The 12,293-nt window shown below is 39.5% G+C and overlaps 1 protein-coding gene across 1 annotated transcript in view; it reads left to right on the top strand.

Moving 5' to 3' along the window:
* The first annotated feature begins 5,112 nt into the window (after positions 1-5,112).
* The window catches only part of Kynu (kynureninase), a 169,621-nt gene continuing 162,440 nt past the window's right edge, over positions 5,113-12,293 (top strand). Inside the window, exon 1 of the mRNA XM_055600717.1 lies at positions 5,113-5,218. The gene's annotated coding sequence lies outside the window, so the exon portion shown is untranslated. The remainder of the gene's footprint in view (positions 5,219-12,293) is intronic.

Below are 12,293 nucleotides of genomic sequence, written 5' to 3'. Positions count from 1 at the left end.
TTGGTGTGTCTGCTTCTTCTTTTTCTAGGGTTTTTAAGTGGGCCATTAAGTTGCTTGAATGAGCTGTCTCGAATTTCTTCTTGAAGGCACTTAGTGCTATGAACTTTCCTCTTAGCACTGCTTTCATTGTGTCCCACAAGTTAGGGTATGTTGTGTCTTCATTTTCATTGAGTTCTAGGAAGACTTTAATTTCTTTCTTTATTTCTTCCCTGACCCAGCTGTCATTTAGTAACAGGTTGTTCAGTTTCCATGTGTGTGTAGGATTTTTGCTATTTCTGTTATTTTTGAAGTCCAGCTTTATTCCATGGTGATCAGACAAGATACAAGGGATTATTTCAATCTTCTTGTATCTGTTGAAGCTTGATTTGTGACCAACTATATGGTCTATTTTGGAGAAGGTTCCATGAGGTGCTGAAAGAAAGTAAATTCTTCTGTGTTTGGTTGTAAAGTTCTGTAAATGTCTGTTAGGTCCATTTGATTCATGACCTCTGTCAGAGATATTGTTTCTTTGTTTAATTTCTGTTCTGTTGACCTGTCCTTTGTTGAGAGTGGGGTGTTGAAGTCTCCCACTATTAATGTGTGGGGATCTATATGTGGTTTAAATTTTATCAATGTTTCTTTAACAAATGTGGGTGCTCTTGTATTTGGGGCATAGATGTTCAGGATTGTGATGTCTTCCTGATAGAATTTTCCTTTGATGAGTATGAAGTGTCCTTCCCCATCTCTTTTTTTTAATTTTAGTTGAAAGTCTATTTTATCAGATATTAGAATGGCTACTCCTGCTTGTTTCTTAAGTCCATTTGCTTGGAAAATCATCTTCCAACCCTTTACCCTCAGGTAATGCCTATCTTTGTGCCTTAGGTGTGTTTCTTGTATGCAACAGATTGCTGGGTTTTGTTTACATATCCATTCTGTTAATCTGTGTCTTTTTATTGGAGAGTTGAGTCCATTGATGTTGAGAGAGATTAATGACCAGTGGCTTTAAATCCCTTGATTTAGATGTTGGCTGTGGTCATCAGGTTGTGTGCTTGGTTGCTTTTTGTTTTACTGTAGTAAGGTTAATTATTTCCTGTGTTTTCTTGAAAGAAGCTAATTTTTTGGGGTTGCATTTTCCCTTCCAGTGTCTTCTGTAATGCTGGATTTGTGTGTAGGTACTGTTTTTGTCATTGAATATCTTGTTTTCTCTGTCTATGAGGACTGAGAGCTTTGCAGGGTATACTAGCCTGGGCTTACATATGTGTTCTCTTAGGGTCTGCATGATATCCGTCCAGGCCCTTCTGGCTTTCATAGACTCTGTTGAAAAGTCAGGTGTGATTCTAATGGGTTTGCCATTGTATGTTACTCGGCCTTTTTCCCTTGCAGCTTTTAGTATTTTTTCTTTGTCCTGTATACTTACTGTTTTGATTATTATGTGGCGGGAGGATTTTCTTTTCTGGTCAAATTTGTTGGGTGTTCTGTAGGCCTCATGTATTCTTATTGGCCTCTCCTTTAACTTGGGGAAATTTTCTTCAATGATTTTGTTGAAAATATTTTCTGGGCCTTGGAGAAATGAGTCTTCTTTTTCCTCTATACCTATTATTCTTAGGTTTTGTCTTTTCATATTGTCTTGGATTTCTTGGACGGTCTGTGTCAGGAATATTTTGGATTTAACATTTTCTTTGACAGATACATCGATTTCTTCCACTGTATCTTCTACACCTGAGATTCTTTCTTCCATCTCTTGTAGTCTGTTGGTTATGCTTACCTCTGTAGTTCCTGTTTTCTTCCCTAGATTCTTCCTCTCCATTATTTCCTCCATTTGTGTTTTCTTTAATTTTTCCAATTCTATCTTCAGGTCTTGAGTTGCTTTGTTTCCTTCACCTGTCTGATTATACTTTCCTGTTTTTCTTTTAGTTCCTTCAACTCTGTTTCTTTTATTTCATTCAGTGCTTTAAGCATTTCCTTTCTAAAGGCCATAAACTGTTTGGCTGCAGCTTCCTCTATTTCTTTATGGATGGCAATATTCTGTTTGAGTTTATCTTCCTCTATGTCTTTACATATCTTATTTGTTTCCTCTGTTATCATCTTCATGAGCATAGTTGTTAGGTCATCTTCTTGGATTTCAGTTATGCTGGGGTGTCCAGGGCTACTTGCCCCTGGGTAACTGGGTTCTGGAGATGCCATATTGCTCTGTCTTTTGTTGCTTGAGCTTTTACACTGGCCTCTACCCATTGTGCTATCTTAGGTGTTTGGGGTTATTTTCTGGTGGTTCCTGGGGATCCTGTGGTGGAAATAATCCCCTTTCCAGAAAGCTGGTTTTTCCTGAAGGATGTCTTCTCAGCTTTTTGTGTATAGTCCCTGTATGGCTGGCATTTTTTTCAGGAGTTGCTGCTGCTCACCTCAGGGATAGAGACCTGAGTGGTAACTGTGGTCTTTGTTAGTCGAGAGGGTTCTCCTCTCACCCAGGGAAGTCCTGAAGACAGCTGCCCTGTTTCTGGGTTTCTTGATGTAAATTTAATGATCAGCTGCTGTGACCCAGTTGGACATCTGGAGCGCAACAACTGTTTGTGCCTGTGTCTGGAGCACAGCTTACTGATGGCGGCTTGGCCCCGCCAGTCTGTGAGACTTTTTCCAGGGAAGGATTGGGTGATTTAAGTCAGTACAGTTTCCTTCCTTCCCTGTGGATTCTCTGGAGACAGGGACTCCCAGTCTCTTTTCTGCCTGGTTGTCTGCCTAAACTGGTTAATTTTCCCGAGACCTTTTCGGGGTGTGGGTGTCGGCTGAGCGCTCTGAGGTCAGACCAGCCGTTTCCCTCCCTGTGTGTTTACACCAGACAGTGAAACTCATTCGCTGGTGCCCTGGTGCCCACAGTTCTATCTGAGGCAGCGAATCAGGCGCGCAGGCAGGGCTCTGTGCAGGCACCTGGGCCCCCCGGCTCTGGCTCCAGGCTGGCTCCTGGGGCGCCCGTGGAACCCGAGTCTTTTCCAGGGGATGTCTGGGTGACCTAAGGTCGGTCCCAATCGTTTCCTGCACCGTGGGGTTATCTTGCAACTGAAAATTCCAGTCTCTGATAGTGTGTTGCGCACGGTTCAGTCTGGGACCATGACCAGAGACAATGGCGTGTACATGTAGTTCTGGGCTGGGGCTGGCGGCCAAGCGTCTGGCGGAACCGGGATCTCTTCTGCGGTTTAGCTGGGTGAGTTAAAAGCTGATTGAATCCCCCACCGTGGGGTATCCTCTCACCTGGGAAACACAATCACTGTGTTTTACGGCCGCGAGTTCTGATTGCTGGTCACTGTGCCAATCCTGCTGTGCTGCTTCTCAGAATGAGAGTCCTCCCAGCACCGCCACCTTGCCCCGCCTTCTCTCTAACTTCGGATATGAATTAAACAATTAAGATTTAAAAAGAAATACTGGCATTAGAACAGTAAAATATAAATATTATGCGGAATATTTTGACTAAATGGCTAGGAAAGGATCCCTTTCTTAGGACTTTTGAGTGTGATTTAAAATGAAACAAGAAAATACGGATGGTGTTTTAAAAGGTAGGGGAAGTCCATCAAAACAGGCAAATGAGTCATGGTGGTATTTTACTTCAGAGAAGTTCCTTAAGACAGTCTGACATAGAAAACCATCAGTCTTGCAGTGGGATTCGCAGATAGTCCTGTGGTGTAGAAAGTAGGAAAACAGTTCAGGAGGCAAAGAGCAAGAGATGTTTAAAATTTAAGTGCGTTTAAAATGGTGTTTCTTGATGATAGTCTGCTGTTATCTGTGTGCAGTGGGGGTCTTAATGCTACAGAATTGCCTTCTGAGAAAAAAAAAAGAAAAAAAAAACCTTAAAAGTGAAAAAAAAAACACTTCTCTCCATCTACTGAAAGTATTTTTTGTCTGTGCTTTAAAATTATAAACATCTTTCAGAGGTAGAGAGACATACTTATGATACTGAGTTTGAGATCTAACATGTGCTTGAGCTATATTATGATCATTTAATTTTTAAAATAACTTTGGTAACATAGTTTTCATGCAAGCACAAGATAATAGCTAGGAGGACAGATTAGAAAAAAATTACAATGCCTCTCTTCAGGGTGCAAAGCAGGTGCTGCTACATCTCTGCATGTGTAGCCAATGCTTATACATTTTAAATGGAAACTGTTTTCATTTAGGAAAAAAAAATATCATATTGAATATGGATGCAAAGGGGTTATACATTTGTGTTTCATTTTCTTGTGTTGTAAAACTCATTTTTTGCCAGTAATGAGAATTTTACAAAATATTACAGTGTTTGTAACAAATCTGGCTTTTAAAGAAGCAGATTTACATAAACGAAAACAAGGATTTCTCTCTATCTCTACGCAGTTTTGTTCCTTATGACATTTTGTGCAGGCTTATTATTATTTTATCTATAGTTGCATTTAAATGTGCTTTGAATACAGGGGAAAAATGAAATTTGGAAGTGAACAAGGTGAGTTACCAAGACAAAAATATCTTAAGTACTGAGTTTTAAATATTAGAAAAAGTTACCTGGTAAGTCTTTAGTCTATAAAGACTATAAGTCTAATGCGTGAATAGCTTAGGTTGTGGACTAGTAGTGGTGATGAGTTTTTTGTAGCACTCCACAGTCCCTGAAGTGGGGATACCATAATTACAGAATGTTCAAGAGACTGTCCTTGAACCAGGCAACATGAACACAGCTTAGACGTCTGCACATGAGCATTTAAATGAGTGATTTCTCCACAAAAGAAATCCAAGCCTGGCACATTGGGTAATACTTCCATTTGCTATATTTTCAACATGCCTGCTGTAGTTAATGTAGAATTGTGGTTTATGTATATTTATGTGTATATATACATTCATAACTTCATAATATATGTAAACAGTCACAAACTTTAATGTTGTGTTCATATATACACACATATTAATATATGTGTGTGTGGAGAGAGAAATAGTGTTTGGATTTTGGATTTTCAAAGTGTATATGGGGGGGGTTGCTTATCTATATCATGTGTGTGAAAACTGAAAGATATCAGATCTCCTGAACTGGAGTTGCAGGCGGTTGTGAGCTGTCATGTGGATAACTAGGAACCGAATCTCTTTCCTCTGCAGAAGCAGTGAGCAGTCTTAACCACACAGCCATTCCACTGGCCACATATCTTGAATCCTAAATGTCTTCACAACCCAAGAGCTTATGTGTCAAGGCTTGCTCCCCACTCCATGGTGCTACTGGCATGTGAAAGGACAGGTAAGGTCTACTAAGAACAGGTTAAGGCTTGTCCTCAAAGGAGCTCCAGTTCCTTCCTTTTCCTCTTCACTTTGGTAAGCACTATCTTATGTTTTACACTTTATGCTCAAAAGCCACAGTGCCAATAGGCCATGCACGTGTGTGTGTGTGTGTGTGTGTGTGTGTGTGTGTGTGTATTAGATATTAGAGAAAATAAACCTTTCTCTAATAAGTGCATTTTTCTTGGATAGCTCTTATAGTAACTGAAAGCTGGAATCTTTTTGCTAAACAAACCAACAATAAAGCAAACAATTAGGACAGGTTCCTCCACTGTCAGTGGGCCATTAGCAGCAGAGGACCTCCGTAGGCAGAGGAAGTTCATTTTCTTGGGCTCTAGAACCAGTGTGTGGAACATGATAGGTCTATTATTTGGTCAGCTTACAACCGTTATTGGGAACAATAAAAGTCTTGAGGGAAGAATTTATTTGACTGTCGTACAAAAGGTTCCATTATGATAGCGCATCACAGCTGGGAAGTATAGCAGTGCCTCACTGAGACTAGGAAACAGAAAAAGACAGTAAAGAATGAGATGTCACCAGGACAGCTGCTGGTCACTGCTAAAACTTACTCCTTCACATAACATATCTCTACTTTATTTCAATAAATTGCAAAATTTCTAAATTTCAAAATAATGAGTTTCCAGGACGGAAGTGAAAAGAGAGCTTCTCACTTTCTTCCTGGCTCCAAAAGTCATCAGAAATTTTAATATTTGTATCGACCTTATTAATATATAGCAGTTTTTAAGTATCTTTAATGTACTGTTCTGTGACTCCTAAAATGTTTGTCTACCACTTTCAAAAATGTGTTGACCATTTAGGTTTGTTCTTGTCGAGTATTTTAATTATAATTCCTCCATTTTTCATGGGTTGCTTTTTTTTTAAAAAAAGTCTCTCTTGAAGTGTTAGTTATTGATTCCAACCTGTCACTTGTGCTGTCTGGATCTGATGATTATAATCTACTTTCCACCTTTTAAAATAGAAATAATACTTGCATTGTTCTTTTCCATTAAGCATTTAATGAGATAGTACATGTAGGATAATAGGACAACATCTGACATGGACTGGGGATATCATTCTTGCTTGTTCTTTGCTTATTTACTAATCTGCTTTCAACTGTCCTGATAAATTGGCTGTAACTAAATATGTACACGAATTTAAAAAAAAATTGCCTTTTTATTTTTCCTCTTTTTATTTTGTCAGGACCCAGTCACCAGGTTGTGGGATAGTGGCCGTCACAGTCTGTATATTGAGTCCCATTCTTTAATCCCACCTGAAAATGTATCATAGATGTACCCAAAGAACTGCCTCATTAATACCCTAGGAAATTCTGCAACTTGACAACCAAAACTCACCACGACCACCACAGATACCACGACCACCACAGATATATATACTAAGAATAGAAACAACTGACATACCCATAAATTTATGAATGAAAGAATAAGACATAATATATATGTATTATAAATGTGTTAGGATATTGCACATCAATATAAAACAGTGAAGTAATGGTACACGCTACAGCATGTGTGAAGCGTCAGTCCTTACGGTGAGTGAAAGAAGCCAGTCATAAAAGGCCATGTGTTGCATAGTCCCACTTGTATTCATTGTCCAGAATGGGACATTCCATATACTTACATTAACAATTTTTTTAGAGCTTGAATATGGCGATCTTAGAGAATAGTCAGTTACTGCACCTAAGTATATATATTTTCCTTTTTAAAATTATTATCATTTATTACAATTTATTCAATTTGTATCCCAGCTGTGGTCCCCTCCCTTGTCTCCTCCCAATCCCACCCTCCCTCCTTTTTCTCCTCCTATGCCCTTCCCCTAGTCCACCGATAGGTGAAGTCCTCCACCCCTTCTATCTGACCCTAGCCTATCAGGTCTCATCAGGACTGGTTGCATTGTCTTCCTCTGTGGACTGGCAAGGCTGCACCCCTCAGGAAGAGGTCATCAAAGATTCAGCCACTGAGTTCACGTCAGAGACAACCCCTGACCCCTTATTAGGAAACACGCTTGGAAACTGAGCAGCCTCATCTGAGCAGGGGGTCTAGTTCCTCTCCAGTCATGGTCCTTGATTTAAATGAATTGTTATGTCCATTTCCTCTCAGATCAAAGTCTCAGATTAGATATCTGCAGTTGGGTGGGTGGGACTGGGAGACAAAGAGAAAGGGGGCTACAGTGGGGATACAAAGCGAATAAATTGTAATAAATGAATATATAAATAAAATTTAAATTAAAAAACAAACAAATAAAAAGAGTTTAAGCTGAAATTATAGATGAGGGGATACTTCTGGGAAATGAAGAGCTTTTAACTCGCCATTAATCTGATGCTCTCCTCTGTGTGAGATAGAGACCCTCTTTTAGAGTTGACCTGAATTTCTGCACTGCTCAGCTGAACTGCTGGTGATGGAGGGATCTACGATGGTACCTACTGAATCTATGTAATTATATTTTTAAAACAAGGGCACTTTCATCTTGATCACTCTTGTACCTACTGTATGATTTATCACCCAGCACTTTAAAATAATTTGAAGCAGATACTACAAAACACAAGGTCTACTTTGTATGCGATTCCCTTTCTGAAGAAAAGCAGGAAAAGAGAAAGTCCTACAGATGTCATAAAAGTGAATAGAATCATTCATAAATTCATGAAGCAAATGCTTTTCTTAAAAGTTTACTATAGATGTTAGACAATAAAGTAAAATGTGGAAAATAGAGCCATTCAAAGGTTTGTATAAGTTTGCCTTTGGTTATTAAATAAATTTTGTAATCATTGAGGGTATTTCAGAAGTTCCTAAGACTTGATTATTAAAACAAATTGCTTACTTTATGCTAACTGTCCACTACAGTATCCATTCTCAAGATATGGAATCAGATTTTGTACAAGCAAGGAGTCCTGGAAAGCACATTTTATGTTCATTTGTCTCTCCAAGTTGATCTAATATTAATGCTTTCCCACATTTCATTCCTTAAAATTAGTGTCTGCATATGCTGTTGAGAGAGTGACAGGTAACTTCTGGGCACAGAATAAAACATGGTGTGAGCGCATACAGATGTTAAGAAGAGAATAGTATAAAGTATATCACCTCCTCTTTTTGGAACATTCTCACTTCCTCAAAGAGAATAATCATTGCCTCTTGGCAATTCTGTAGCAATGTAATTCAAATACTATGAATGACTCAATTCTAATCATGTACTCTAGAGTTCTAATAGATCAAAGGTAAATACAGAGTTCTTCTCCTGGAAGCTTTAAGATTCACTTTGGACACTCACAACATTAATCAATAATTTCAATTCATTAATTAAGTAGCTTAGTAGGTATTAGGTTCTTAGGAGCTGTGCATAATTGGGGCTTTCCAAATGGAGCTAACCCTTTGATCTAATCAAATGAGTATTACATGTATGCTCATATGGTTTGGGGTTATTAAGAAAGTCATGTTAGAATAGCCCACTGTTTTATAAACCATATGTCAATAAGCTCAAGTCTCACAAACAGAGTAAAAGTCTTCCCTTCATTGCTCTGAGCTATAATTACACCATAATCAAGTTACAGAGCACAGGAGGTAGCAAAAATAGATAAAGGCAGAGTAAAAAAGAATAAGCTTTTTTTCAGCTTTAGCTGAAAAATACAAGCACAATCTTTTGTGTGAGCCTGTGACAGGAAGAACTGGTTTTCCGGGAGTAGGAGTGCGTGTTTCCCCGGTGCCATGATTGCTTGTAATAGGGACAACTTTGGTTCTGAAAGCACAGGCTGTACATATAATGATAAAATGAAAGTAGAAATAAAGCGTATTCCTCACAGTGATTCTGCAGCCTGAGTAAAACCTTCATTGGAAATTTTATAAATCTGATGGTCTCCTCAAGACAGTGTTTTCTTGAGGGAATTTTTCTTTGTTTTAATCAAAATAAGATTATCTCTGTCATGTTTTCTATGAAAAATAATTATACTGAAATTTTAGAATGAAATAAACTTTTGTGACCAATGATTATATTTTTACATTATTTTCTGTTTTAAGACTACATGGTATATACTCACTCATATAAACATACAACATAGAATAAACTAAAATCTGTACATCTAAACAAACTAAGCAAAAGAGAGGACCCTAACTAAAATGTTCAGTCCCCATCCTGAAAGGCAAAGAGGATGGACATCAGAAGAAAAAGAAAACAGGAAACAACCTAGGAACCTGCTACAGAGGGCCTCTGAAAGCCAGAAGAAAACAGGAAATAACCTCGGAACCTGCCACAGAGGGTCTCTGAAAGCCTCTGCAGTGCAGACTGTCAAAGCAGATGCTGAGCCTGATGACCAACTGATGGGCAGAGTGAATGGAATTTTATGTAAGAAGTGGGAAATAGTAAGAGCTGGAGAGGACAGGAACTCCACAAGGAGAGCAACAGAACAAGATAATTTGAACACAGGGAACTTCCCAGAGACTCATACTCCAACCAAGGACTATCCATGGAGATAACCTAGAACCCTGACAATGCAGCCACTTCTGATGAGATCTGATAGACTAAGATCAGAAAGAAGGAGAGGAGGACCTCCCCTATCAGTGGACTTGGGGAGGGGCATGCAGAAATGGGGGGAGGAGAGAGGGGCTTATGGGTGGATAAAAAATGAATAAAGTGTAATTAATAAAAAAAAATTTAAAAAAAGATTAAACTTAAAAAAAAAAGACTTACTTATCTGAGTCCTTGGTTAATAAAAAAACTTTAAAATCAGCATTTAAAAATGTTTAATTTTTTTTATATGTCATGATGTTCTTATGTTTTATCTAATTGATTTATTGACACTTCTTTTGTGGGGATCCATGTCACTTTCCATTCCAAGTCAAGATAATACACAGATACACAGCCTCTTGGTTCCGCAATACTTTCCATCTGTTTGCTTGCTTGCCTGCTTGTATGCTTGACAAGCTCCTACCATGTTATTAGGCTAACTTTGAATTCCTGTCTTATGTGATTTTTCTGCTTCAGGGATCCCAGTGTCCGGGACTATAGGTGCATGACACCATGCCCAGCTTGTTTGGGTTTGTTGTTGTTGTTTTGATTTGTTTTTGTTTTCTGTTGTTTTACTATATGTTTGTTTTCACCTTGTGATAGCCTAATATTTTTCAAGTTACTCACTCATGTATTTGATTTTGTTTTTAGATTATTTCAGAATATTTTAAAAAATAAAATGGAAACAGAAAGACATCCATGAATATAATTTCCTGAATTCCACATGATGCCTTGCCCCTGGCCTCTAGCAAAGCAATCCATTTTTTAGCATATTCGTATGAAGAACACAACGTTGCCTTTAGTAACAATATCAATGGAAATTACGATGGTGTTTTGAACCTCCATTTTGTGTTCGCTGCCAGGATCATATGTGAAAGCCCTGTCTGATATTTTTAAGAATATTTAAAGTTCGTTTACTCTACATCCCAAACATAGTCCTCTCCCTCCTCTCCTCTCAGTCTCACTCTCCTACCCTCTTCTCCCTTTCCTCCGTCCCGCCTCTCAGAAAAAGGGAGCCTTCCCCTCCACATCAACCCATCCCAGAACATCAAGTCACATCAGGATGGAGCACATCAAGACCAAGCACATCCGTATTGAGAGCATCTTCCACCACCGAGGCCAGGAGAGGCAGCCCCTCTAGGGGGAAGCAATCCAAAAGCAGACAACAGAGTCCACTTCTGAAACAACCCCTGCTCTCCTTGCTAGGGGGCAAACATGAAGACCAAGCTGCCCATCAGCCACACATGGGTACGGGGCCTAGACCATGCATGCTCTTTGGTTGGTGCTTCAGTCTCTGTTAGGCCTCATGGTCCTAGGTTAGTTCGCTTTATTGGTCTTCTTCTGGAGTTCTTGCCCCTCAATGTCTGTATATCCTTTCTTCACTCTTCTGCAATACACACCTATTTCTACTCCGTGATTGGCTCTGAGTTTCAGCATCTGTTTCAGCCTGCTGTTAGTTGGAGCCTCTCAGAGGACAGCTATGGTAGCTATCTACAAGCATAGCAGATTATCATTAAAAGGGTCAGGGGTTAGCTCTCTGCTATGAGAGCCAACCCCTCTCAGGTTGGATCAGTCATTGGTTGGACATTCCCTCAATCTCTGCTCCCTTTTTATCCCTGTACTTCTTTTAGGCAGGGTAAAAGTTGGGTGGAAGGTATTGTGAGTGGGTTGGTGTTTACCTCCCTCCACTAAGGAATCCTTCCTGGGTAGAACGTGGCCAGTTCAGTCCCCATATCCCCCTCTGCTAGGAGTCTCAGCTGGAGCCACCCATATATCTTCCCTGAAGCCTACCCTGTGGCAGGTGCCAGTTTGTCTCGAGACTCACTACCTCAGTTTCTCTTCTCTCTCCCAGACCTCTCACCAACCCCAACCCCAGCCATCATGTTCTCCACATATCCTATTTCCACCCATGTATTCCTTCCCACAGCATCTCCTGCCCAGTTCTCTTTATACATCCACTTCTGCCATCCGTTCTATTCCACTTTCGGAGTGAGACTCAAGCAACCTCCATTGGGCCCTCATTGTTGCTTAACTTCTTTGAGTCTGTGGATTGTAGTATGGTTATCCTGTACTATATGGCTACTATCCACTTATAAGTGAGTATACATCATATGTGTTTTTCTGGGTCAGGTTTACCTCACTCAGGATGAACTCTTCAAGTCCCATCCATTTGCGTGCAAATTTCATGATTTCCTTGTTTTGAATAGCTGAATATCATTCCATTGTGTAAATGTGCCACATTTTCTTTATCCATTCTTCAGTTTAGAGACATCTAGGTTATTTACCATTTCTGGTTATTATGAAAAAATCTGCTTTGAACATAATTGAGCAAATGCCCTTGCAGTATGGTGGAGCATCTTTAGGTATATGCCCAGGAGTGGTATAGTTGCATCTTGAGGTAAAACTATTACCAATTTTCTGAGATAGCACCAGATTAATTTACAAAGTTATTGTACAAGTTTGCACTCCCATCAGCAATGGAGGAGTGTTCCCCTTTTCTCCACATCTTCACCAGCATGTGCTGT

The sequence above is a fragment of the Psammomys obesus genome, unplaced genomic scaffold (genome assembly GCF_907164565.1).
Source record: "Psammomys obesus unplaced genomic scaffold, mPsaObe1.curated_primary_1811, whole genome shotgun sequence".
Lineage (NCBI taxonomy): Eukaryota > Metazoa > Chordata > Mammalia > Rodentia > Muridae > Psammomys > Psammomys obesus.
This window is presented reverse-complemented; position numbering and strand designations above follow the sequence as displayed.